Genomic DNA, 24,546 nt, shown 5'->3' on the forward strand with positions numbered 1-24,546 from the left:
GCTATTGGCTTACTGTTCATCTGGACGAATCTCAACCAATTATAAAACACCAACCAAAGAAGGATCGAATCACAGACAAACAAGCTGAGACGACTAACAAGTCAGCAGCAAATGAACTGCCGTTATTTGCCCGAGTGTACAGGGGAATGTGCAGTCTATCCTGAAGGCCGTCGAAACCGCGAATTTTTCCGGTCCCTAATCTACATCAATATTATGGCTGTTTCACAAGATCAAATATTTATTGAATTCAATCTGTTGCATTCATTGTACATGATTTTCGATATGTACATTGAATTCAATACAAATTGAAGATGTTACTCAACTAAGCTTATTCTTATTAACTTATAAGTATTTTGTTTGTTCAGTACATAAAAGTAAAAGATTCGTTATTATTTAAATAATGAGCATCTTTAAGCAATAACGTTTTCAAAATATTTACATAAACATAATGGAATATATTTTTTAAATACTTTATATCTACGATCACATCAACGGCAGTATTATGTAATGAATGAGGTAATGAAATATCTTGAAAGGATATTTTCTTCTCTGTAAAGTAAATTTGTAATGCAGCCCTCTTAATGTTAGTCTTGTGAGTTATTTCGTCTTCTAATATGCTACAGCAATGTATAAAATTAAGTTTTGTTAGTGTTTTAGTCTTGTGTAATGTTAAAGTGTAATGTGATAAATTCAATAATTTTTTTGTAAGTTCGTATTCATAAAGGTAGGCTACATATCGTATTAAGATAAATAGTATAATATTTGTAAATTTAAATTCTTTGAAACAACGTCGATAAGAGGTTCACCTACCTCTGTTAAACTGTATGATGGTGCATTGTAAAAAATTAGGTAGTCTGACTTAAGTGAGATTGTATTTAGATTGTGTGTGATGCATATGCAATATCTAAGCATATGCATTTATGTTATTATCCTTTTAAAACGTTACATGATGAATTTCGTATACTTTTTAATGTCAACTAACATTATTTATCACGGACTATTACATCCATATAAAGAATAATTACCACATGTTTGAAGATTAATTGTATTCCGATACGTTTAAAGTATTAAAATTTTTAGATTCGACTCATACCATAGTTGTATAAGTGAGGTTTCTTGATTCTGAATCCCTGCATCCGCAATTTCCTAGTGAGCCGCCGGTCAGATTGTCATCCTCTCAGATTGTCGAGGAACCAGATACATTTTTCGTCGAGTAAACTCGAGCTGTCAACCTTCCCACTAATCCTGTGATAAGGGTATAGTAGCTTTATCACGCGCTGCGGCTACAGTTCCTTCGGTTGAAAAAGCCACTAAATCTCACTGTTAAAAGAGAGAACTTCTAGAGCAGAATATTGGAAATAAAATTTTACTGACACGGCCTCTTAAGAGAACGTTTCTTTATGGGCTGTACTTACTTCGCAATTATATACCTTCAAATAAATAAGAGATTATACTTCTCTCACAGATGTATCCATCTCACTATGTTTGTTGCTGCTGCGATCCCATGCTACGTTATGATCGCGTTTCGTTCATGATGCGATGTTGGGATGTTGGTTTATGAGGTGTGGCAAAAGAAAAAATGAGACACTTTTAAACAAAGTTATTTTTAAATAACCTGCAATTCATTTGCCTGCTGAAAATTCACACGTCACTTCATTAAAACGAAATACATAGAGAAAACAAAGTTATAGTATAATTAAAGGCATATCCTATATATATATATTTTTTTGCCGTGTGTTGGACTTTTCTCTAATTATTATGTTTCATGTTTGCTTAGTGGGTCGACTTTGTAAAATTTAGGCCGGGATGTATAACTTTTTTTTTGTTTGAAATTACTGGGAAGAATTATTAAAAATAGCTCAGTGCTTGTCAGCTTTATGCGTATACAACTAATCCACATTTACTATTTTATTTATTTTATTTTTAGAAGCATATTTATTTGGGCACAACTTAAATATACGTATATACATATTTTTGAATCATATTTAGTTATCGACACGAAAAAAAAATGGTTCATTGTACGACGTTTTAAATTTTCCAATTTAATTTCTTAAACGGTGTATGTTTCAGGTACACGAGATAACGTACTTTATCAAAGTAAGAGCCAACTTGTTGTTGTGGATTACCAGAATAACTTATCTTGTTGGGTTTTATCGGTGCCATCGTTATATATATATTCCACGGACTAACTTTGACGCAGCCAAGCTTCTGTGTTGATATATTTTGCATGCCTCTCTCTTTCCTTTAGGCTCACATTCCCTGTAACTCTGCCTCTCTCCTCAGCTGATGATACTCGGGCTCAAACGCCACTGAAAACTCGGAGTTACGACCCTCGTGAAAGGTTTGACCTGCAAGCGTCGCCCACTTGAGTCGCTGCTCGCCTAATCCCGACTGACTGCGCTCGGATTACAGCGGGTGCCTCGGGGATCGATAGTCGACGTCAGACGCCCTTGAAACGCTTCGGTAGCTCTCCGAGAGGGCACCACTTTTGATTTAGTAGGCGTTGGTGATTTAGCACGCCGTAGTTTATGAAGTGAATTCTCGTTTTCCGCCTGAGTTCCTATGCATATGCGACTTGCATCTCCTGTCATTTAAAATTAAAATCTGTATCAAACCCTTCGTGATTATTAAATATATAATAATAAAAGAGAGTTTGTCTGTAGTTAGCGTATGTACTGTAATATTTGATTTATATATTATACATGCGGGACCCGTTTGCACCTGGAAGAGGTTTTTTTTTATTTTCAAAAATATTTTTTAAGTTTTTTATTAAATTCTTTAGCGATTTAGCCTCTCACTATTCCGTGCGGAGAAAAACATGCAAATAGTTTAACGAATACAGTAGAGGCTAAGACATTTAAAACTTTTTGCAGGGTTTTTTTTTTTTGGCCACGTTTGTTACATTCTTATCACAGAGCGCAAGAGTTCTTTATGACATCCTTTGTAACCTCATTAAGACCCCCGCCTACTTGGGCACACATACGGTGTGCAGAGCTTCAGGAAATACCACGTGATTTTTAAAACCACACAATATATCAGAGTGGCGTGTGTTTACGAAAAGCATTTAAGAATCATCTGAGGGTGAATGAATAGTTCTATTCCCGTTTTTTTGGGTAGATTTAAAATCTAAAATATGACATATTTTAATCCCGTAACCAGGGTGCGACTTTCGGAAAATTATTATATAGTTTTTCGTTTCATGATTGATAGACCCCCAAAACCATCGTCAAACCAAAAGTTTATATGTATCAAAGTTTTTTGGCCACGATAACTGATGCATTTTATCTCAAATTACTTCCAAAGAGTTTCATAAAATCTAATAGTGGAAAATATCAGTCGAGTTCGTACATGGGCAAAATCCGACCAAATGAGTATAATGGGGAAGGTTTTAAAAAAACCAGAGCAATCGTTATAACTATGGTATTATGGAACATATCACATCCGTTTGAACGTTTTATAACTCGTAGGAGAAATGCCAAAACCTTTGTCTGAATAGGTTTTTGATACGAACAGCCATAACTGCAAGGGGTTGAATAAACAAGGGTTGGCGGACCAAAAAAAAATCATAACTATTTTCGTAGACATAACATGGAATTTGTAAAAATTAGGTATTAGTTTTATAACTTTTATCTAAAACTGTCTGAAACAATTTTTGATTAGACGAACCATTCCTGCAAGAGGTTGAAAAAGTAAGGGTTAAAATTAAAAAAAATGCATAACTCTCTTTGTAGTTAACTATCAAATACGTTCAAATTGTTTGTAAATCTTATAATTCTTACCTAAAACGTTTGTCCTAAACAATTTATTATAATACAAACTATTGTTGCAGGGGTTTAAAAATAAAGGGTAGAATTTAAAATAAAATTTATTTACGTTCCATGTACACTGCTATATCCGTTCTGTTTTACTGTAAAAGCTTAAATTATTAACTACAATTTTTGTCCGAATAAATTTTTATACGACCAACCATAACTGCAAGGGGTTTAGTAATTCAAGTGTTGGCGGACAAAAAAGATAATAACTCCCTTCGAAAGCAAAAAATCGAAATCGTCCAAATTTTTTGTAAATCTTATAATTTTACCTAAAACTCGTGTCAAACCATTTTTGATAGTAAAAACTATTACTGCAAGTGGTGAAAATATCAAAGGGTATAAAAACAAAATGTCATTACTTTTTTTAATTCTTTTTCATTTCATTTCCATTACAATGTACGATAACAACAGTTTTCGTTCAGATTTTGTTTATTTATTATTGTCTAATTAATTGTTATATTTTAATATTTTATTATTGTAATGTCAGAATAATATTATATTGTCGAATAAGTGTCTATAAGCTACAGCCACGAACAATAGAAACTCTGATTTATAATTTCGTCAACAATAGACATTACATCATTTCATGAACTGAATTTATTTGAAATTGTCTTATGTCTTATTTTGGTATTTAATTGTAATTTATTATTTATTTATTTATTTATTTATTTTTCTCACTTACCTGTATCTTGCTGCGTACATGTGTACGAAGGCCTCCTGTTATGTTTTTACAACAGCCAATCAGCGATCTGATTTTTAAAGCTAACAATAAGACGTTTGTACAACAGGGAGAAATTGGAGAATAGAAAGGAAGAAACGTCTAGGGCATCCTTCGTAAGGCTTAGCCCGATGCCGATGTGTAGAAATTTTTATATTATTTAACTGATTTATTACATGTGGTGATAAATAATAGTGCATCCGATTCTACACAATGCCGGGGCGTGCCGTGAGTAAATGTGGCAGGAAATATCTACGTGGTAATTAATTATTTCCACAATTAGAAGGAAGCTTAAGCCATCGACATTTTAGCTACTATTATATTCTTAATGCCACACAACTATTTAGTAACTTCGTTGGAGATTTTGTTTGAATCACAAGGTGTGCTACATGTCAAAATAATAGTAATTAATTATATTATAGCATTAGCTAATTAACATTTCTTTTGAGGACATAATTTAGCTGGAATAATATAACAGTGGTCTGCGTGTCTAGTGATCGTTGCTCCCACTGAACTATCCAGCCGTGGTATATATTTTAGAGTTCATTTGAGATACAACTGCATAAACTAAAACTTTAAACATTTAAAGCTGAGTAAATCGTTTCGCGGATATATTTTTCATTGAATACAAGCAACGAACTTTCGAATAATCTATCTCACCATAAATCCCGACAGTTCGATCCAGTTATACATCACCAGGTATGCCTTAATCACACCAAATAATAGTCATATTTTTTTATTTTAACTTCCGTCAATGCAAAGCTAATTGCATTTATGAGTGTGTTCTTGTGTATATTTAATATTAGTACAGTGTAAGGGTATATGTATGTGTCATTTCAGTGTTACTATTATATTAAATGTGTTTTGTGTCTTGTGCCCCAAACTTTAATATCTTTTTTATTGCAGCTTCAAATATTTACCTTATAAATTTCCCCCAACATTCATACACTATACAATATTCTCATTTTTTCTCAGTTTTATTTGTGTTTATGTCAAACTTATGTCAGTTGCATACATATTCTGGAAGTTATCTCCTGTGTCTCTTAATATTATCATTATACGACATCATCAGTAAGTCAGAATTGATACATAAGGAGAAAAACAAGGCGCCCAATAATAATAATCATAGTAACATAATTCCCAGAGAGAATAACATTACAGAAGACAAGTGAAACAACGTGTAATACTGTACATACACAATCTGGGTTACCTATCTACACAGAATAGTATAGTATACACACAGTCACAGTACAAAGAGAGTAGTATAACAATTTATTGTAAAACGCCTAAATTTTATTTAAAACCTTTGGAACAATATTTGATGAAACGAACTATTACCGTAAAAACAGAGGTTTAAATTTAAATAATAAAACTTTTTTAGTATCAAATCCGTCAGAATTTATCAATAACTATGTTAATATTACCTTAAACCTTTGTCCAAAAAAATTCATACGACCAGGGTGTTTTATGGATCAAAAATAATTGCATGACTACCTTCTAGGCATATTATGAGATTAGTTAAGACATTCAAAGCTGTATGCATTAAGTTAAAAAAACATTTCGTTTAATATGAGAAAATTTTAAGTTGATATTTTTTGAATATTGATAACATATAGGATGTTATATCGGCTACATTAAGTTCTTAAAATTTTCCAGGAGTTTATAGAAGTTTCAATATATTTCCAAAGAAATAGGTACTTTTAAATCTACCTACACCTGTAGGTTGTACCGAAATAGATTTTTTTCTTTATATGATATTTATAACAACCTGGTTTTAGGACCGCTCTAAAAAGCCGGCACAAGCAATGTGAAGTAATTAACCAAAAAATGGTAACTTTGGTGAATTTTTTTGTTTTTACTTTCCCTGTTACTTTTATTTCGCATGCTTTGTTTAGTTTTTTTTGTTTCCAAAGTTTGTGTTTGTGTACGTCAAAAATTTATTTTAAACTACAATCAAACCGTTGACATTTTCAAATGTAGATACTTTGCATATTACCCAATTTTATTTTATTCCAGTATCGTTTGCTCTTGTGTGTACGCACGCTCACGCAGCGATTACTGGTTTACTCTGGCTCCTGTCGTAATGATTCGTTTCACGAACGAATCCAATGAACGAATCAGACTGGCCGCGTGGCCGGTTCTCGTCTCGTTCTTTCGCAGTTTCGTTCCTCTGACTCGTGTTCAGCTTTCAAGGAGTCGACTCTCAAAGAACCGATTCTTTACATCGCGAACGAATCACATGATTTCGTTCGCTCGAAAGATTCGCTTCGAACGAATCATTCATGAACGACACATCACTAGTCTCCACGAACTTTGCTTCGCGCTATTCGCCACAGATGGCAGCACCGTGGTTAAACATTTACGTTCCATGTGACTTCCGTTTCATTCACAATATTACTTATACCAAATGCAGTATACCGAGAGCTAAGATGTTACACATCAAGAATTGGTTTATTTTTCTCGTATCACTGCATCCATTAAGCATTATGTCAGAGGTTTTCAATAGTTTGGTTAAAAACAAACTACAGGAAAAATTTTTTTTGTTAGAATACTTGTACACGCTCATGACAATAATATTTCCCCTAGTCATAAGTAATTACGTAATTTCACTCCACGTTTTTTGAACAATATTCTATTCAACTTTGCAAATTAATTATTTGTTCTATCCTTTCCTGGCCTGTTTTTCACCACTCGTGACGGTATTTTTTGGGGAATGAATCGTACACCTGACACGAGTCACGTGGCACAGGCTAAATGCACGGCGAGGGAAAGGAAGCTGGGACCGCTCGGAACCGACCGAGAAACAAGTGAAGGACGAGTGCTGCGGTCGCTTGCTCGGCGGCCGAGGGGGGGTCAAGGCGCCGCTCCGGGTGCGATGGTCCGTACACAGGGGCGTGGGTTCAGGCAACGGCACTTCCCGATTGGTCGGGTTTTAACATTCGTAAGGAAGCGGTCTTCCAGTAAGGCGAGATCTCACACGCCATGTCGATTTTTCATTTTTTTTTCTTCATCATTACTATTAGTTGTTTCTGTATATTTAACACTATACCTATTTCCAATTTGGTTTTTCTCTCTCAATTTTTTTCAAAAAAAATACTAAGTGTGCTTATAATGGGTGTAAACAGTCGCGCAATTGTTTCCAATTGTCATCACTTGGGCGAATTATATCACACTTAGGAAATATCTCTTGAACATATTTGTGATATGCCACCAAACGCAAAAGAGTTCTAGTGGTAAATTTACAATAATATTCCTTAATGGTAATGGCGAGAAAATGAAAAAAAATCAACATGGCGTGTGAGACTCCGCCTTAAGGCTGCCGACGTGAAGTTGCAGTTGTAAATGGAAATCTATATAATAAAATAATAAATTTAAAAACTATGCTGAGCTTCTCACAAAACCGAGAAGACGACGAAGAACGACCACAAGAATAAATGTTGTAATGTTTATTAAATTTGTTTCAAAAGAAGAATTTTTGTGTGTATTTATATATATAGGCCTATGTATGTAATTTATTATATATATTTCCATTTGCAACTGCAACAGACTTTAAAATTCACGTATTAGCATAATATAACATTACAGAGCGATTCAGCTTGGCGGTACGTTATTGAAATCAAACATTGTAAAATAATTATGCGCGTTACATTGTCTGATGCCAATAAAATAAAAGCATTGTATTTACCCCATGTTTGAGGAGCATCTTGAACTGACGGTCACTGAAATCCGTAACTGTTTTAAATTTTTGACGTGACAACGTCTAATAAATCGATGAACGCCGGCTGCACGCACGAAAAAGTGTCCCACTACGGATGTCCCACTACGGATGTGTTCTGTTTGCTCATTGTACGCATGCGTGGCATCTCTCTTCATGCTCATTGTACGCATGCGTGGCATCTCTCTTCCACTCGATTGGAACAACCATCGATTTGACTTTACAATCATGTTTTCGTCGTTTGAATTATTAATATTATGTAATTTAACGATCGTCCACCAATTTTGAGGACAATCGGTACGGTCATTTAAAAGTAATGTTGAAAATTCAAATACGTTTTGAACCAAAATGGTGTTTTACAGTTACACATAATAATTCAAATTACACCCGGGATCTTTTGCACAATGTTTTAAAAAATATTGTAACACATTATAAATACGTTTGGTGTATTTGGGATCCGTATTTTTTATAAAATCGTGTTAATATCATACCCCTACCTTGAACAAAGTTTTTATAAATAAATACTTATATATATGACATTTTAAACTTTATTACCGTATTATGGCTTCGTGCGCGTGTGGTTAGCGTACCTGATTATTAAACTAAAGGTTGTCGGTTCGAAACCCGGTAGCTGCGAGTTCTTTTTTGTACTTGTAAAAATAAATATGGCGCACGCAACATTTCAAAAGTAATAAATATATTTGAATTAATGAATGCAAATAAAAGTAAATTTATTAATTCAATTGCACATTTCATTTCACTCCTTTGTATCCATACAAAATAGTGATAATTCAATAAAAATTATTCAATGTTATTCATAAAAGTATGCAGAGGTAGATTTTATCATGCAAAAGATTGAAAAATTAAAAAAAAATCTTCCTCAAAGAATATAATATTTTTAATGCCTAAATGGTTTGGTTGCAAAAACCTATTACGGCTCAGTCTCAGGCCGAATATGATATGTCCTTTTCTTCTGGATCAATCATTTCATCAATGTTTTGTTATGACGTTGTCACAAACTATCGTCCGTAAACCGACTTTACAGACAACCAATTTTTTTTTTTAAATTACAAATTACGTAGAATTTAATGATAGATGAAGTAGTTGCACGTTCGTTATATATCACATTTTAAAGCTATCCGGAACCCTGGAGACCGATCGAAGTAAGTTTGTTCCTAAACGTAATCAAGGAACCGCATCTCTAATTATACCAAATTGGAAAATCACAAGCTAACCTGCTCAAGAGCTGTCCCCCTAGTAAAATTTTTAAAGTTAAACTTCTTTACAGCTTGAGGATAAGGTAGAGGTGAAGACGGCGTTACAGCGTAATTATACAGTAAATCTCAGAGGGTAACGAAAAGTGCAACACGAATTTATGCATCATATTTTAGCTTTCAAATTACTTGCCAAAAACGCATATGTCAGCAACAGCGCTCATTTGCGTGTTTGCATTATGGATTTTTTTATGCATTCTTGCGCACTTGTATGCTTACGCACTCACTTAATTGCTCATTAGCATACTAGTATCATTTCCCTACTTCCACACTCTGATACTCGCCTGTACACATGCACACATGTTTCAAATATTTATGTGTCATAAAAATCTCAATCAGTGAAGTTTAATTTCTAGCATCGCGTGGCGGCTGGGCTGATGCCTCGCGAAATGCTTGGCGAGACACACGGTGGCGTGGCTTTTCCACCCGCCACGAGGACTATTTGACAAGGGGATGTATAGGGGAGGGGGAGGAGAGAACCAACTCCGAACACTTTTTCCGTCCACACTCCGATTCGCGGAAGTTTTGGAGGAAATTACAAAGGGGAAAAAGTAGAAGTGTTGGACCTGGGAGGAGGTATCAGGATGGAGGGTGGAACAGATAACGGTAGCTGCCGGCCAGGGACGGCAAAGAAGGGGGGGAGGGGGTGTGATGCTGGACGTGTAGTGTTGCTCGACGCGCAGAAAAGAAGGTTCCCCTCCCCCCAGGGGAGGACAACTCAGCGACAGCCTGGGAACACGGGGACCGCACCGGCGACCACATTTGCATGCATTACCATTTTATATTCGCCCCCTATCGCACTGTGAGGATGGAAGAATATTCTTCCCCTTCCCCTTCCCCTCCTTCATCCCTTTTTCCTTACCACTTGGTGAAAGGGAGGCAAAAAGGAAAGATGGGCAGGGGGAGAAAAAAAAACTTCTCTGCCCCCTTGCGCGCTTCGCTGTAGCACACTTTGCCTAATGTCTCCGGGGATAGAAAACTTCTCCTCACCGGAGCTTTCTTCAGCATCTCCCGTGTCGGAGAGATACTTTCTTCCCTGATAACTTTCTTTTTTCTTTCACCTCTCTTTGTTCTCATCCCTTCTGCACCCACTCCCACTTTCTTTATGAACGACCGAGACTGCCTCAAAGCGATGGGAAATATTTTTTCAACGAAAACATTCAAGCATTTTGCAAACGCTCTTCCTTTACGTAGAAACAGTTCATATTTATTATTTTATTTTTCGGGGAAGTAGTGCTTCCGGAGGAATTACGTTCCGAGGGGGGAAAAAATCGTGCCAGACTACTTAATAATAACAAAAGAAAGTAGCTTGGCTTCTGGGTTGTAGCCGCGTCCAAGGCGAATATATCACCGGCGTTTCGGTCGACATTGCAGTCTCCATCATCAGGGAAGAGTTACCTGTTGAGGTTATTACAAGTTCTTCTGCCTTTTATACTCTCGCCTGAGAGAAATGTTTCCCGATTGCCTGCAGCTCTAGGCCATTCACACCTTTCCTTTCTTCTGGTCGGTCTGTTGATTTGGCCATTCGGAGCAGGATTTATATGATTGGCTGGGAGTGCTGACAAATCAGTGGCCTCTTCTCATCTGATTGGCTGGGCTGTTTAGCCAACCAGAGGTGACATGTCTTATGTCACATGCAGAGTTAGGTTTTGAGGTTTTATGAAGAGTGGATCCCATATTCTACACACCAGCTAGGTTTTCGGCTGGAGGTTTGTCTTTCATAGATGTCAGAGACCCCTCAACCTTGTTTATAGGTTTGAGAATTGTATGAATTTCATGCTTTCTAAGAATTATTGCCACTTGGTCTGAAATGCCTTTGATGTAAGGAATGAAGGCCTTATTAGGAAGATGCTCTTTCTTTTTCTGTTGAGGTGGCATCAGGGCTTTCCTAATTTCTGATTATGAATAACCATTTGCTTGAAGAGCATTTGTTAAGTGTTTCATTTCTTCCCTAATATTGTCTTCTTCGCAAATGGCTGTAGCTCTGTTGACCAAAGTTGAGATAACGGAGGGTGGTGCGAACTAGCCTGTAGAAACCTGTCCATGTGGGTTGTATTTCTGCAAACACTGTAGCCGAATGGTTATCCTCTCCTCTTGTGGCCATGACATCCAGAAAATGCCATTTTCCTTCTACTCACACCTCCATGGTGAATTGTATGTTCGCGTGGATGCTTTTCAGGTGTTTCAGGAAGTCATGCAGCTTATATTTTCCATGGATCCAAATCACAAAGGTATAATTTACTTATCTGTACCAGCACTTGGGTTTAAGCTGGCAGGTATTTATTGCTTTCTCCTCAAATTTCGGTCATAAAAATGTTTGCTAACAGGGGAGAGAGAGGTGAGACCATGGCAGTGCCTTCCTGTTGCTTGAAGATCTTCCCCTTGAATGAGAAGAAGGTGGAAGAAACGCAGTGTTCTGTGAGCTTCACCATGTCTCTGCTCGGGCTGTCTTTTCCCAGATGTGTGAGGAGCATTTGGAGGGCCTCTAAAACAAGCAGTTTTGTGAAGGATGATGCCACATCAAAGCTGATCAGGAGATCTGTTGGTTGAAGAGAAAGTTGCTTGAGAATCGAAATGAAACTGCAGAATTTTCGAAATGAGAGGTTGGAGTGGGTACTAAAGGTTGGATTAATACATTCAAGTATCTGGCTAGTGCACGGGTAGGAGAGCCAATTGCACTAACCATTAAGCAAATGTATCCTCGGTAGCCCATAGAATGTCGAGGCATTGGCATCTTTGACGATTATATGTTTTTTTTGGAGTCTTAGTCTAAGGTTGACTCGGCGACCAATTTGTTTGTGGCTACATCTATTTGTTTTAGTGGATTTTTCTTGATTGTTGCATATGTAGGTTCGACAAGAAGGTTGTGGATATTTGCTTCATAGTCTGAAGTATTCATGATCACTGTCGCGTTTCCTTTTTCTGCCTTCAGAATCACAACATATTTGTCACTACAGAGTTCTTTCAGTGCCCTTCTTTCTTCCTTGTTGATGTTTTGTATGGGAGGCTTGTCATTTCGAAGTACTCTAGTTGTCTTCGAGGCGAATTATGGCATCTTCTACTCCACAAACAATACCTTCTTTGTGAATTACCTTAGGTGCGACTGCGAAGTTCATGCCTTGGGCTAAAAGAGAAACACAAACTTCATCCAGATGTTTGTTTGAGAGATTGACAACAACTCTGTTTTTGTCCAGATAAAACGGGTTACTCCGTTTTAAACGGTCGCGCCGCTGTGACGTCAGGTGGGCTCAAGTGACACGGTGGTTGGTAGTCGCGCATGCGCAAGGTGATGGCAGCGCCACTAACGGTGGTGAGCGGCGAGGACTGTTAAGGTGGCAGAGGAGAGACGGAGTGGACAGGCGGTAGACGTTACGTGACGTGCTGGAAGTCTCGGCGAGCACGCAGTGAAGGGCTAAGAGACTTGGAGGGGACAGCAATCGAGGGTCCCTCGGGCAGCAGAAACGTAACCGGTCGACAAGGGAGCCTGCAAAGGGGTGATCGGCTCTTCAGTGACCCGGCTATGCATATTGTAGCAGAACGAGTTGCTGCCGATTAGGCTACGCTGACGCCGTCCATCCATGGTGGTGGTCAGATTGGGGGTGACCAAGAGGATGACGTTTCCATCAGCTGCAACGGCCGCAACGTTCCGCAACGCTTCGCAGGAAAACTAAACGGACGCGTCGGACAATAAGGTGGGAGAAAACTATGTAATAAACATTTAGGACGGATCATATCTCAGAGGCTTTTAAAAAGGGTAAAATATTGTTAACTTGTTGTACCAGTGTAATCGCGTACTATCAGTTCCATCAACGTAGCTATAAAAAAATTCTGGAGGATAAAAAAAATTTTTTTTATTAAGTCGTTATGTTCACCTAGGGGGCTTACACATCAGGGGAAATCTTTTTCTTGTGGAGCTCTGAGAACTTTCTACAGTGTCGTGCTGTGGATTGGCGCAGGAGGCTTGTTGTGCTATTATTCTGTCCAGAGTATCCCAGGCTGCACGCGATAGTTGACGGGCAAAACTCAGGTGCAGGTCGAAAAGTTCCTTCACATTAAAGTGCAAATCTCTTCTGGTCTGATGTATTATTTCTCGCAGGATAGCAGTGCTGGCTCGATGGTAAATTCGCTAGGCTGCTGGAGACTGGAAGTTATGGTGGATTTGTGTGAACTTGGGAAGCTTCTTGTAGTCTACACATCTTTTTATGAAGGCCAGAGAACTAAAAGTTTGGACTTCTGCTGTCTTATTTAGTCAAACTCAGTAGGTAACTCTACCCTGATGATGGCGACGGCAATGTCAACCGAAAAATCGTTGATATATTTGCCTTGGACCAGGCTACAACCCAGAAGCCAAGCTAATAAAGACAATGGCTGTGAAATCCTGCGATATTTATTAACAACAAAAGGAGGCAATTCAAACTTTATTCCCTTTAAAATTTATTTTGCCTTTGTCGCACTACATAAGATATGCATGGAAATTTGTTAAAATGGAAGAAAAAAGTAAACACAAGTTTTGTATTTATTAAGTAGCGCAAAATCACTAGTTAGTTGCATTTTCAAAGTCTATGCAATGATTTTAGTAGTAGTTAAAAAAGTAAAACTATGGAAATATATGATAAACATATCATTAATTAAGTATATTATCATAGTTTATTTACATGGATGTTTTTCGTAAAATACTTTACAGGACATGAAAAATGTGTTTAACAATGTATTAACTTCACTGTAATTGCAATGAACTTATAGCATTGAATATGTATACATATAAAATGATTACAGTGTACTTTCGAATATATTACCTGTCAAGTTATTTATTATAAATGTTTAAAACAATAATGTGATATTAACACTTTAACTACAGTCGTGATAGCGAATCCGTTTGGAAATCAACACGACATTTAGTTGCCACCAACTTATTACAAGTTAACGCTGTTTCACCGCATCTTTGAAAGTACTTTTCAAAATTTATAAAGCATATACTGACGGGAGAGACCACACAGTGAATATAAAACGTAATCTTAAGATGTTAAACAGATACGTGCATACCTGTGTGTTTCAAAACTGCTTGGTTATTAAGCTTGGTGATTCAGGAAGTGTGTGAATGATCTAGACAAGCATAGTACATCCTAATAACCCATACTTTTATTTTCTGACACGTTATTTTCCATTACGCTGCTCATGTTGACCACTGTTTTAGACTTTTTTGCCATTTAAATATAATTTTTAAGTAACAGCAAGTCTAACAGAACATATGCGTAACATTTTGATTCTTTAAAAATGTAAGACTACCACCTGTACATAATATTTTATTATATTAAATTGTATAATGTTTTATTTGATATTTGTGTATCCACCAGAATATTGTGGCACACCTGCAGATGCTTCACAGTATAAAGTATACAGGAAGTTTTCCGAGGCACTGTAGTTAGAAAACCGTGGGCTAAACTTTGAAACATTTAAAAATAATAATTGGACGCTTCACGCGTTAGAAGCCAAACTTCACAGACAGAGGTATAAGAATACATAAGAATATGTGCAGCCATGTGATTGAACACGTATGCGAACGAGAAAGTATGGGAGTGAGAAAGAATGCAAAAGTGTTATAATGTCATCCAGCATCCCACTCCTTATCTGTTCAAAATTAATCAAATAATCAAATAATAAAAGGAGATAATTTTTTTCTGTTTCTGTTACCAGTATGTTTCTTTTCAAGTAGAATTAATGTTTAAAGGAGTTTTCTACTGTCCAATATATAAATATAACAAAACCCTATATGTTAATTAATTTGTCCCAAAATTCTGACTAAATCGTTAAGAACTAAGCCATAAAGGTATGAATTGCGAAGTTAACTCTTACAAAAATTCTGTTATCTAATTTTGTACATAGTTTCTATATATCGGGATTAAGTGTGTGTAATTACACCCGACAAATAATCAAATGGTAAACGTTTGGAAATACTGAAGTTAAAATTTTAATTCCTGTTATTAAATGCTTGTAATGATAACTGTTAACTTGTTAGACACGAAACAAATATTCTCATTTAAAGTAATCACCAAATTATAACATCGTATGTTAACAATAGTATAACATTTATATTATCATTCACATTCAATCATGCAAACTTAAAACTAATTTTTTCTTTGTTTTAATTACGAACGAATTAGTATGTTATGGACAAATTAAACACAATTATTTGTAACAGTTACCAGCACAACATAATCATAACATGACATTTCAAGGTCTCGATCAGTAATAAAGTTAATAATCAAGAAATTGATTCACCAGGGCGAAATTTACTTAACTTTAAGCAATATAAAAATGTTACTCGACTCGCTCTCAATAAAGGTAGTACTATATCTCTGGGTAAGCACCATATCTGTTAGTATAACAAGACAAATTTTAATACATATTACAGCTAATATTAATATTGGAAATATTGGTAACAATCCAATTCATCCGCACTAAAGTTGTGTCACAAGATAATTCGTGTACAATTTGAAGTTAGGTTTCAAATCACAAATTTTTAAATAAAAATTATAAAATATCATCTTTGATACGAATTAGTAATGTAGGGGAGACCGGCGCTAGTTGTCACACGGGCAAGTTGTCAAATGAGCAAGTTTTCAAACTCTTTATGTAGACGTTTCTAATAGATATAATGTATAGATTTTCATCCACATGTTACAAGAGTCACTATCGAACGGACGTAAAATGATTTACATGCTGACTGCAGCTTTTCTATCTTCAGCATAGCCATTTTTGTGTACACGATAAGTGTGCGAGTATAAATGTTCTGTCTACTTAATCAGTCACCGTGAACGTTCCTTGATATAAGTTAAGAAATTTAGCAACATGTTCATATTCTTTAAACGTTTTGCTTTAAAATAATGTACAGAAATATTATTATCACGAAAAACTTTAGAATGTGTTGCAAAATAAAATAATTGCGGTGCTCTGGGGCAATTTGTCACACGGAACCAAGGGCTAGTTGTCACTGTGACAACTTGCCCCATGTGGGGAAGAAATGTTAAATAGATTTCTGACTTTTTTTAATAAAAATTTTTGCATTGTTAGTATAATGTATTCGGGATAAGTATCAAACTGTCTTTCATAAATTGGCACATAAAAATGGCCAACGACTTATGTCAGAGGCTTTTTAAAATCATAATATAACAATAAACCATTCAATTTAACAATCATATTATATGCAATTTTTTTCAACTCACGAAACAATAAGGTGCAATTGTTAATTTTTAGTCGATTAATACTGTTTTTTAGTTCTTTTGCTACAAGACATACATAAATATTTTCCGGAATAACGTTCACCATTTATACATTTCCCCACGTATTAATTTTAAACAGCATTTCATAAGGGATGGTGCATCAGGATGTCAACTAACAGCAAACCAATCTGGTTGGATGAAAGAAGAACAATTCCTGGGTGTCATTTATCATTTTGTTGCAAATGTTAAGTGTACAAAGCTAAATCCCAACCTCCTCCTACTCGATAATTATGCTTCTCAACTTTCAATCTCAACTCTGGATTATGCTAAAGAAAATTGCATAGTTATGCTATCTTTTTCACCCCAATGTTCTCACAAACTCCACCCTCTTGATCTAAGTGTGTTCGAAACTCTGACAAAGTTTGTTAACACTGCTTGAGATTCGTAGTTAATGAACCACCCTGAATCAACTATAAACATATGCACATATGATATTCCGTCAATAATTCCCACAGAATTTCTGCAGGCTTTCACTCCAAGCAGTATATCATCAAGTTTCAAAACAACGGGACTCTTTTTATCTAGCCCATTTCTGATGCAGACTGCCTTCCTAGTTATGCCACGGGAAAAAATGAATCCAAATGGATCTACTACAGAACAAAATAAAGGGAATTTTGAGTCCCTTCTTCTAATGTCGTTAAAATTCAGAGATGGATAATTCCGTATCTCCTGATTTATCAACAAATTCTTTATCTTCATTCTTACCGGAACATCTCAGACTATTTCCCGAGGCTGGAGAAAGAAAACAACATGTCCCTAAAGAAAAACAATAAAATCAGTTACCCTGACTGGCACTCCGGTAAAAGATGCATTGGATGCAGAAACAAAACAGGAATCAGTGTAAAGAAAACTACCTTTATTAGATCTACATAGTAAAACAAAATCTTCGAAATCAAGAAAATCATGAGATCTCCACGCATACAGCTTAATCGTCTGAAGATATAGATACTGTCCGCGTCAGGAAAGGTGGCACTTCTCTCCGCGGGGGTGAGGGGTCATGCTGGAGAGAGGGGAAGTGACTCCCCGCGTATACCTGCGTCTGTAGTCAGCAACCTACAAACATTGTTCCCTCACAGCAGTTCAACAGTGGTAGTCTGTTACGATGGATGAGTCTGGGGGCCCTCCCCCGTAAAATAAACAACTATTTTAAGGATCAAAATGGTGATATAGTTGTATTGGGTGCCTAGCTATTTATATTGTAAACACCAAATATAATTAAATATTAAATATGACGTTTGTTTTAGTGAATATGTTAAAAATAAATAAACTTTATTTTAATTAATCCAAAAATCCTCTCCACCTATATTAACGGGGGTTTTCGGCATAGAATGGCCGCCTACTTAAGCCCAATATATACGTTCATTAAACACAAAGAACCGATGGAAAATCAGGTGTATGTTCATATGTGTCCGAATTGTAGTTTGTGCTGAAATTGATTCGTGAAAACTGTCCAGTTTCTATTTAAGTATGTTTGTTTTATTAAGGGAGTAGTTTCCTAGATTTAATAATTTTATAATTATTACTCAGCAATTAATATTTATGGCTTAATCTTGAAATTTGGTGGTAATCATGACACAGTAAAGTACTTATCAGACCTTTTGAATTTGAAATGAGTTGCCTGTCATCCATATTATTTGTTGAGGGACTGAAATTATTGACTTATTAGAATATACCTAATTAGGATCATGCAGGTCATAAAATGATTTAATATTAACAAAATAGTACTTAAAATTACTGTTAAAACGTGATGTATGTCATACTTAACCTAGTTTGAAAATATCGGATGTAAAAATATAGTAATGGCGAAATCTCAACCAATTCATGAAAGTAAGGAAACTACCCCCTTAAAGCTAACTTGTTGATTCTAATTTAAATTAACATGTTTTTGCAGGCAAAGAAAGACTGTAAAAATTGACGACAGTTTTGATAGAAGAGTTATTCGAGATACAATTCACGAATTCTATATTGTGAAAAAGGTTGTGCCAACAGTCAACAAGCTATTACCAATTCTTAAAGAAAAGATCGGCTGGATTTGGAGCAAATCGTCATTGCGCCGACTTCTGCAGGAAATGGGTTTCGTGTGGAGGAAAACCCAAGACAAACGTGTAGTACTCCTTGAACGAGCTGATATCATTTGTTGGCGGTCAAAATACCTTACTGAAATGAAGCAAATTAGAAAAGATGGAAAAGAAATATTTTTCCTTGATGAAACTTGGGTTGACACAAATTTAACATTCAAGAAACGTTGGAAGAAAAAGGACGATATAAACGGTGTTATGAGTACAGGAAACGCAGCTCACAGACTAATAGTTTTGAATATTGGTTCGAGAAATGGTTTCCTTCCAGGAGCATGTGTTGTTTACAAAGCTAGTGCTACAGTGAGGGATTACCACGGAAAAATGAACTCTGTAAATTTCGAAAAATGGCTTTCAGAAAAGGTACTGCCAAATCTACCACCTGCATCGATCGTAGTTATGGACAACGCACCATACCACTCCAAACAAGTGGACAAGCCACCATCAAAATACGATGTTAAACGAGAAATAGTGGGATAGCTTAATAGAAATGGGGTCGAATGTAATGTGACTATGAGTAAAACAGAGCTACATACTAGATCTGCTGGACAGACATCGACCACAAACAAAAAGGTTTAGAGTTGATCACCTATTAGCAACTCATGGTCATCGGGCTATCAGATTACCACCCTACATGTGTGAATTGAATGCTATAGAGCTCGCTTGGGCAAAACTTAAACGTCTAATGCGAGAAAATAACACCACCGGTGAATTGTCTCTCTCTCTCCAATCATTGCAAATTCAAACCACACAAGCTATGAATTATATCTTTGAATATATATACCTACTGTATAGAAGTCGCCAGCCCAGGTTAAAATTTCTAATACGGTTTGAGGTAGTTGGTTAATTCACCGCCGCAATCGCCACCATCTCTAGGGCATCGACTTGTGGTGGTCCCTAGCGGACAAGTGTCGAACTCTTCAAACACCCCTTCCCCCTCCCGTTGAACGACCTTGAGCTGCAGTGAATGATAGGTGGGGGGTGCGGGGAATGACAGCGGGCGACAGTGCTGCGCTCTAACGTGTAAATAACAACTAAGACGATACAGGGCGTTATGGCAGCGAATTGCAGCGGTGAAGTTCCCAAGCTGCTCATCATACGCTCCTGAAAAACGTAGAGTAAATCCTATCCACTTGCGACTTCTATACAGTATATATATTCAAAGATTATATTACCTGCAGTGACTGGGAGGGCTACTGCCAACACGTGCAGAACACGGAAGACAATTATTGCAAGAAAGACCCATTAATGGACGATATTCAAGACGAATATTTCATCATCATTGGGAACGACAGTGAAGATAGTGATACCGGTGAGGGTAGTGAAAACAGTGCCGAAAACAGTGATGGTTACTGTTCTACATCCTGTGAAAGTAACGACAGTGTTTTGGCAAGTCCATTGTGAGTTTCCTGACACGTGCAACACATTTTGTACGTTTGAAACAACATTATATTTGAAATATATCTCTATCAGCGTAGCTTGGTATTTCACTCATACATTTCTGAATCGTATTTAATTCGTTGGTATTGTTTATTTATAGCATTTGTAATGCTACACTTTCAGCCTTATTATTATTATTTTACCATTCATGTTATCACATTTTTAATTGCACTACCATATTTTCGATATCAATTAAATTGTGTTTTAAGAAGATTATTATATAGTATTGACAAAATGTTAATGCATTGTAAGATATGTGTTATTAGGATATTTGATTGCACAAGAGACAGCAATGCCTAAGACACTTTGTATTGCATAGCAATACAAAGACTGTAGGGACATTTCAGCTGCGCAGTAATGCAGTACCGTGATGAATGTTTTGTTTACATTTCGATGTGACATAAATGTTTAGTATTTTAAATTATGTTTAATATTCGTTTTTTTTTTTTTTTTTTTTACTGGAACAAATTAGTACCTTGTCTTGAAAGCTGTTGTAAAGTCAATGATTATGGTCACATGGTACAGGTGTATATCAACATTTACTGTGAAACATTTATAAATATATTCATGTAACGGAATATATGACCAGGCCGTTACTACTATCGTCCTCGCTACAGATGATCGTACCCTCTGATCCGAGGACTAATGTGACCGAGTGCCACCATTCCTGGCGCGGACAAATGTTTTCATGTAAGAGAATATACGGCCACGCCGTTACTGTTGCCGTCCGTCGCTGCGGGTGGTCGTGCCCTCCCATTAGCCCGAGGACTAGGGAGCTCAAGTGCCACCATTCCTGGCGCGGACAGTACATTCTCTTTAGTGTGTGAAGAACCTTTCAGAAAAATTCGCGGGTGCGCGGGAAAAAGGGGATAGGCCTATGTCAAAATTACTTAAATTAAGATATTAAAGATTTAAAGTTCTTCCAAGTATGCAAGATCAGTAATTAATCATTCCAAAAGATCAATGCCATAGAATAACACTCAAGGGTGCTAGACTTAACCCATTTGGACCATTTTGTAGAGCTTGTTCTCCTTTATTTCATGCCATAAAAAACCATTTTTGCCAATATTTGACTTATCCCCTTATTCCCGCGCACCCGAGAATTGCTCCACGAGAAGAATGGGTTAGGTTTATTCGCTGTCAAATGTGGTCTCACGAAAAGTGTAAACACAAGAGTAACTCACAACTTTTTCTATTTTGTGTGCCAATATTGTAAATCTGATTCATAAAAATAAAGTGGCTAGTTTAAGTTAGGTAGGTATTTAAAATCTTGTTTGAATTTGTAATCAAATATAAATTCTTCAATTTTAACACAGACAAATATTGAACTAAAGTCTATTGAAACTAAGTATATAAATAGTTTTATGATAATTCTTTTATATAAAAATTATTATTTAATATATTTGATATTAAAAGTTTAATTTACTTTGTGACAACAAGCCCCTCGCTAAGTGACAACTTGTCCCAACATAGGGATAAGTTGTCACAGATGCTGACTGAATTTTTGAAGGGAAAATAAATAATTTAACTGTGTTTTATTAATTTGTAATACATTTTAATGATATAAAAAGGTCTAATAAGACATTTGTAGTAACTACATCTGTGGACATTTTACCATTCATAAGGAAAAAATAAAATAAATTTTGAAATTTCTGACAACTATCCCCAGTCTACCCTTATACTAAAATTTGATTTCTGAATTAATAACAATAAAGTTCGCCTTGAAGAAATCCATGTTTAAAGTATGTCTCTGTACGAGTGAATGACAAATCAATAATCATTCTAGTTTCACTGACGGATTAGTTAATGGGTTTCAATATGTATGTTTCGCGTGTACGTATGTTCTCCCACGAGGAGATACTGCCAAATCTGAGCAACTTCTCGATGAGCTCGGGTCTCAGGTTCCTCGTTACAGCTTCAAGGTCTGGTTCCGGAGAAATTTCAGGCAGGAAACGGCAGACATCCTTCCTTCGGCTGCAAAAAACACAGTTTATGAAATTAAGTCTTTCTTTGTGTTTACTGTCATTTACCATCCAACAAATCTATGGTAGAACCTACATACATGGTGTGGATTACTATTTACCACTTTTTTGACGCTCTTTAAAATCATGAACGCTGCACTAACTCTTCATTTTGATGTTAGCTGTATTCATTAGTTTATTTGACAATTAATATGTCCTAATGTAGCACTCACTATTTGTAAAAAAAAAAAAAAAAAGTAGCACGCATGTTAACTTTCAGTGTTTAATCATTTCAAAGAAGTATAACTTCTATAACCGAACGAAGCTCAGGTCAAAAACACTCATAAAAAATAAACAGCTGCATATATTTTATGCCACTCGTTCAGTTTGAAGCAGTAACGAGCTGAAGAGAATCCAAACAAAACTGGCTGTTTCTCTGACACATTTGTACGAACCTCGAAGATAAACTTCCCTGAAATTATACAAAGTGATAGCTGCTCTGCTACGGCCTGTGTTTCGGAAAGTTGGATCCTCAAGAAAGAGATATCTTAAGAAGATCCGCACTGCTGAAATAAAGTTTTAAAGAACCGCGTCTCGGAAGAGAAATGAGGAGAACAGAATACTAACTATCCGGCACTGAATAAATCTTAGAACTTCAAAGGAGAGGGTGATTTGGGTATCTTCTTGAACTGTACGCTTTGAGATCTGTGGGTGTGTGTTAGGCCGGCTTGATAAACTACGCTAGAAGAAAAAAAATCGTAAAAGGTGCAAAACGCAAAATGTTAAGTAACCATGTTTTAGAATAATCATTTATAAATTACGCAAAACGGAAGACGGCAAAGTGAATAATTTTTATGCTTAGATATTTTTCGTTTTGGTTTGCCCCAAAAACTTTGAACGTTATGTGTACAGAACACTAAGATGTTTTTATTTCATGCATGACGTTCTCATTTGTTAAATGTTCTCACATTAAAAGTAAATATTACTTTTATTAAATTATTAATAATTCTCACGATTAACATGATTAATTACAAAAAATCCACAGGAAGAAATAATTTTTCTGTAGATTTACAATTTCTGTAGATTTACAATTTCAAATTGTAGTCTTGTGACTTTCATGTTTTTATGAACTAACCTTGATTTTTGGTGATAGTTTCGTGCTTGATATTTTGCCTGCCAAGAACTAGGGCATATTCAACAAAACTGCCTGACACGCAAATGAAAAAAAAAAACACATCAAGACAGCAACGGGGAAACGGCCAGTAGATGGTGTGCAGGGGAAAACTATCTCGATTTTTTTCATCGTAAACAAACGTTCTAAAATTACTAAATGACATTTAAAGCAGTAATAGGTTTACAAGCACTGTTCACATAACAACAGTTGCAGAATGATACGTAGTGCACTTGTACTCCTTTTGAGAACTGTCGAATCTCGAGACGAGAAACACTACACAGACTATACAGCACTACAATTAGTTATTTTGGCGACTAGGTTTCCAAAAACTAATTGTCCTTCCGAAACGTTTGGTATGACCATGTTCGCCGTATTAGGGAAATAGCTAAGTATAATTATCTGTAACTCAGCTCTGCTCAGGGCGCGAACGGCAAAGTGCTCATACGCGATATCTGATAAACTATATAATATATATAATATATTATATATATTTGTATGTGTGAAATTTCTGACAACCAGCCCCGGTCCCCCATAATACTAAGATTCGATTTTTGAATTAATAACAACAACAAAATTCGCCTTGAAGAAAGACCGTATTTAAGTATGTATCTGTAACAGTGAATAACAAACAAAAAACCAATCTAGTTGTACTGACAAATTAGTTAATAGGCATCACATTTTATGTTTTGCGTGTATTAATAAAAATTATAATATATAATATAACATATAATATATAATATATCATATAATATAAAATATATTATAGAGTTCTTATAATGTTTTGTAACTATTGGGTTTATAATAGTGTGTTCAATCGAAAAGAAGTATAACATTTAATGCGTGTACATAAGTATAAAGTACATGTACAACATCTTAGCATTTGACAGGAGTGATTTTTTTTAATGGAATGGAAATCACATGGAACGAAAATGTGTAACCACGGTGTTGCCATCTATGGCGGGTGGCATGCAACAAAGTTACAGGGCCAAAGGGAAACTATATACATGATTAACCTTTTAATTAATTTTAAAAAGATGAACAGCAAATTTAACGCCCGTGATCGGTCACGGAAATATGCGCTCGCCGTAAGCCTTGGT

General features: G+C 36.0%; 1 protein-coding gene across 1 annotated transcript in view; it reads left to right on the forward strand.

The window, feature by feature from the left end:
• The window catches only part of LOC134535357 (galactose mutarotase-like), a 328,406-nt gene that overhangs the window by 56,442 nt on the left and 247,418 nt on the right, over positions 1-24,546 (forward strand). The window lies entirely within an intron of this gene.

This window comes from Bacillus rossius, chromosome 8 (assembly GCF_032445375.1).
Source record: "Bacillus rossius redtenbacheri isolate Brsri chromosome 8, Brsri_v3, whole genome shotgun sequence".
Lineage (NCBI taxonomy): Eukaryota > Metazoa > Arthropoda > Insecta > Phasmatodea > Bacillidae > Bacillus > Bacillus rossius.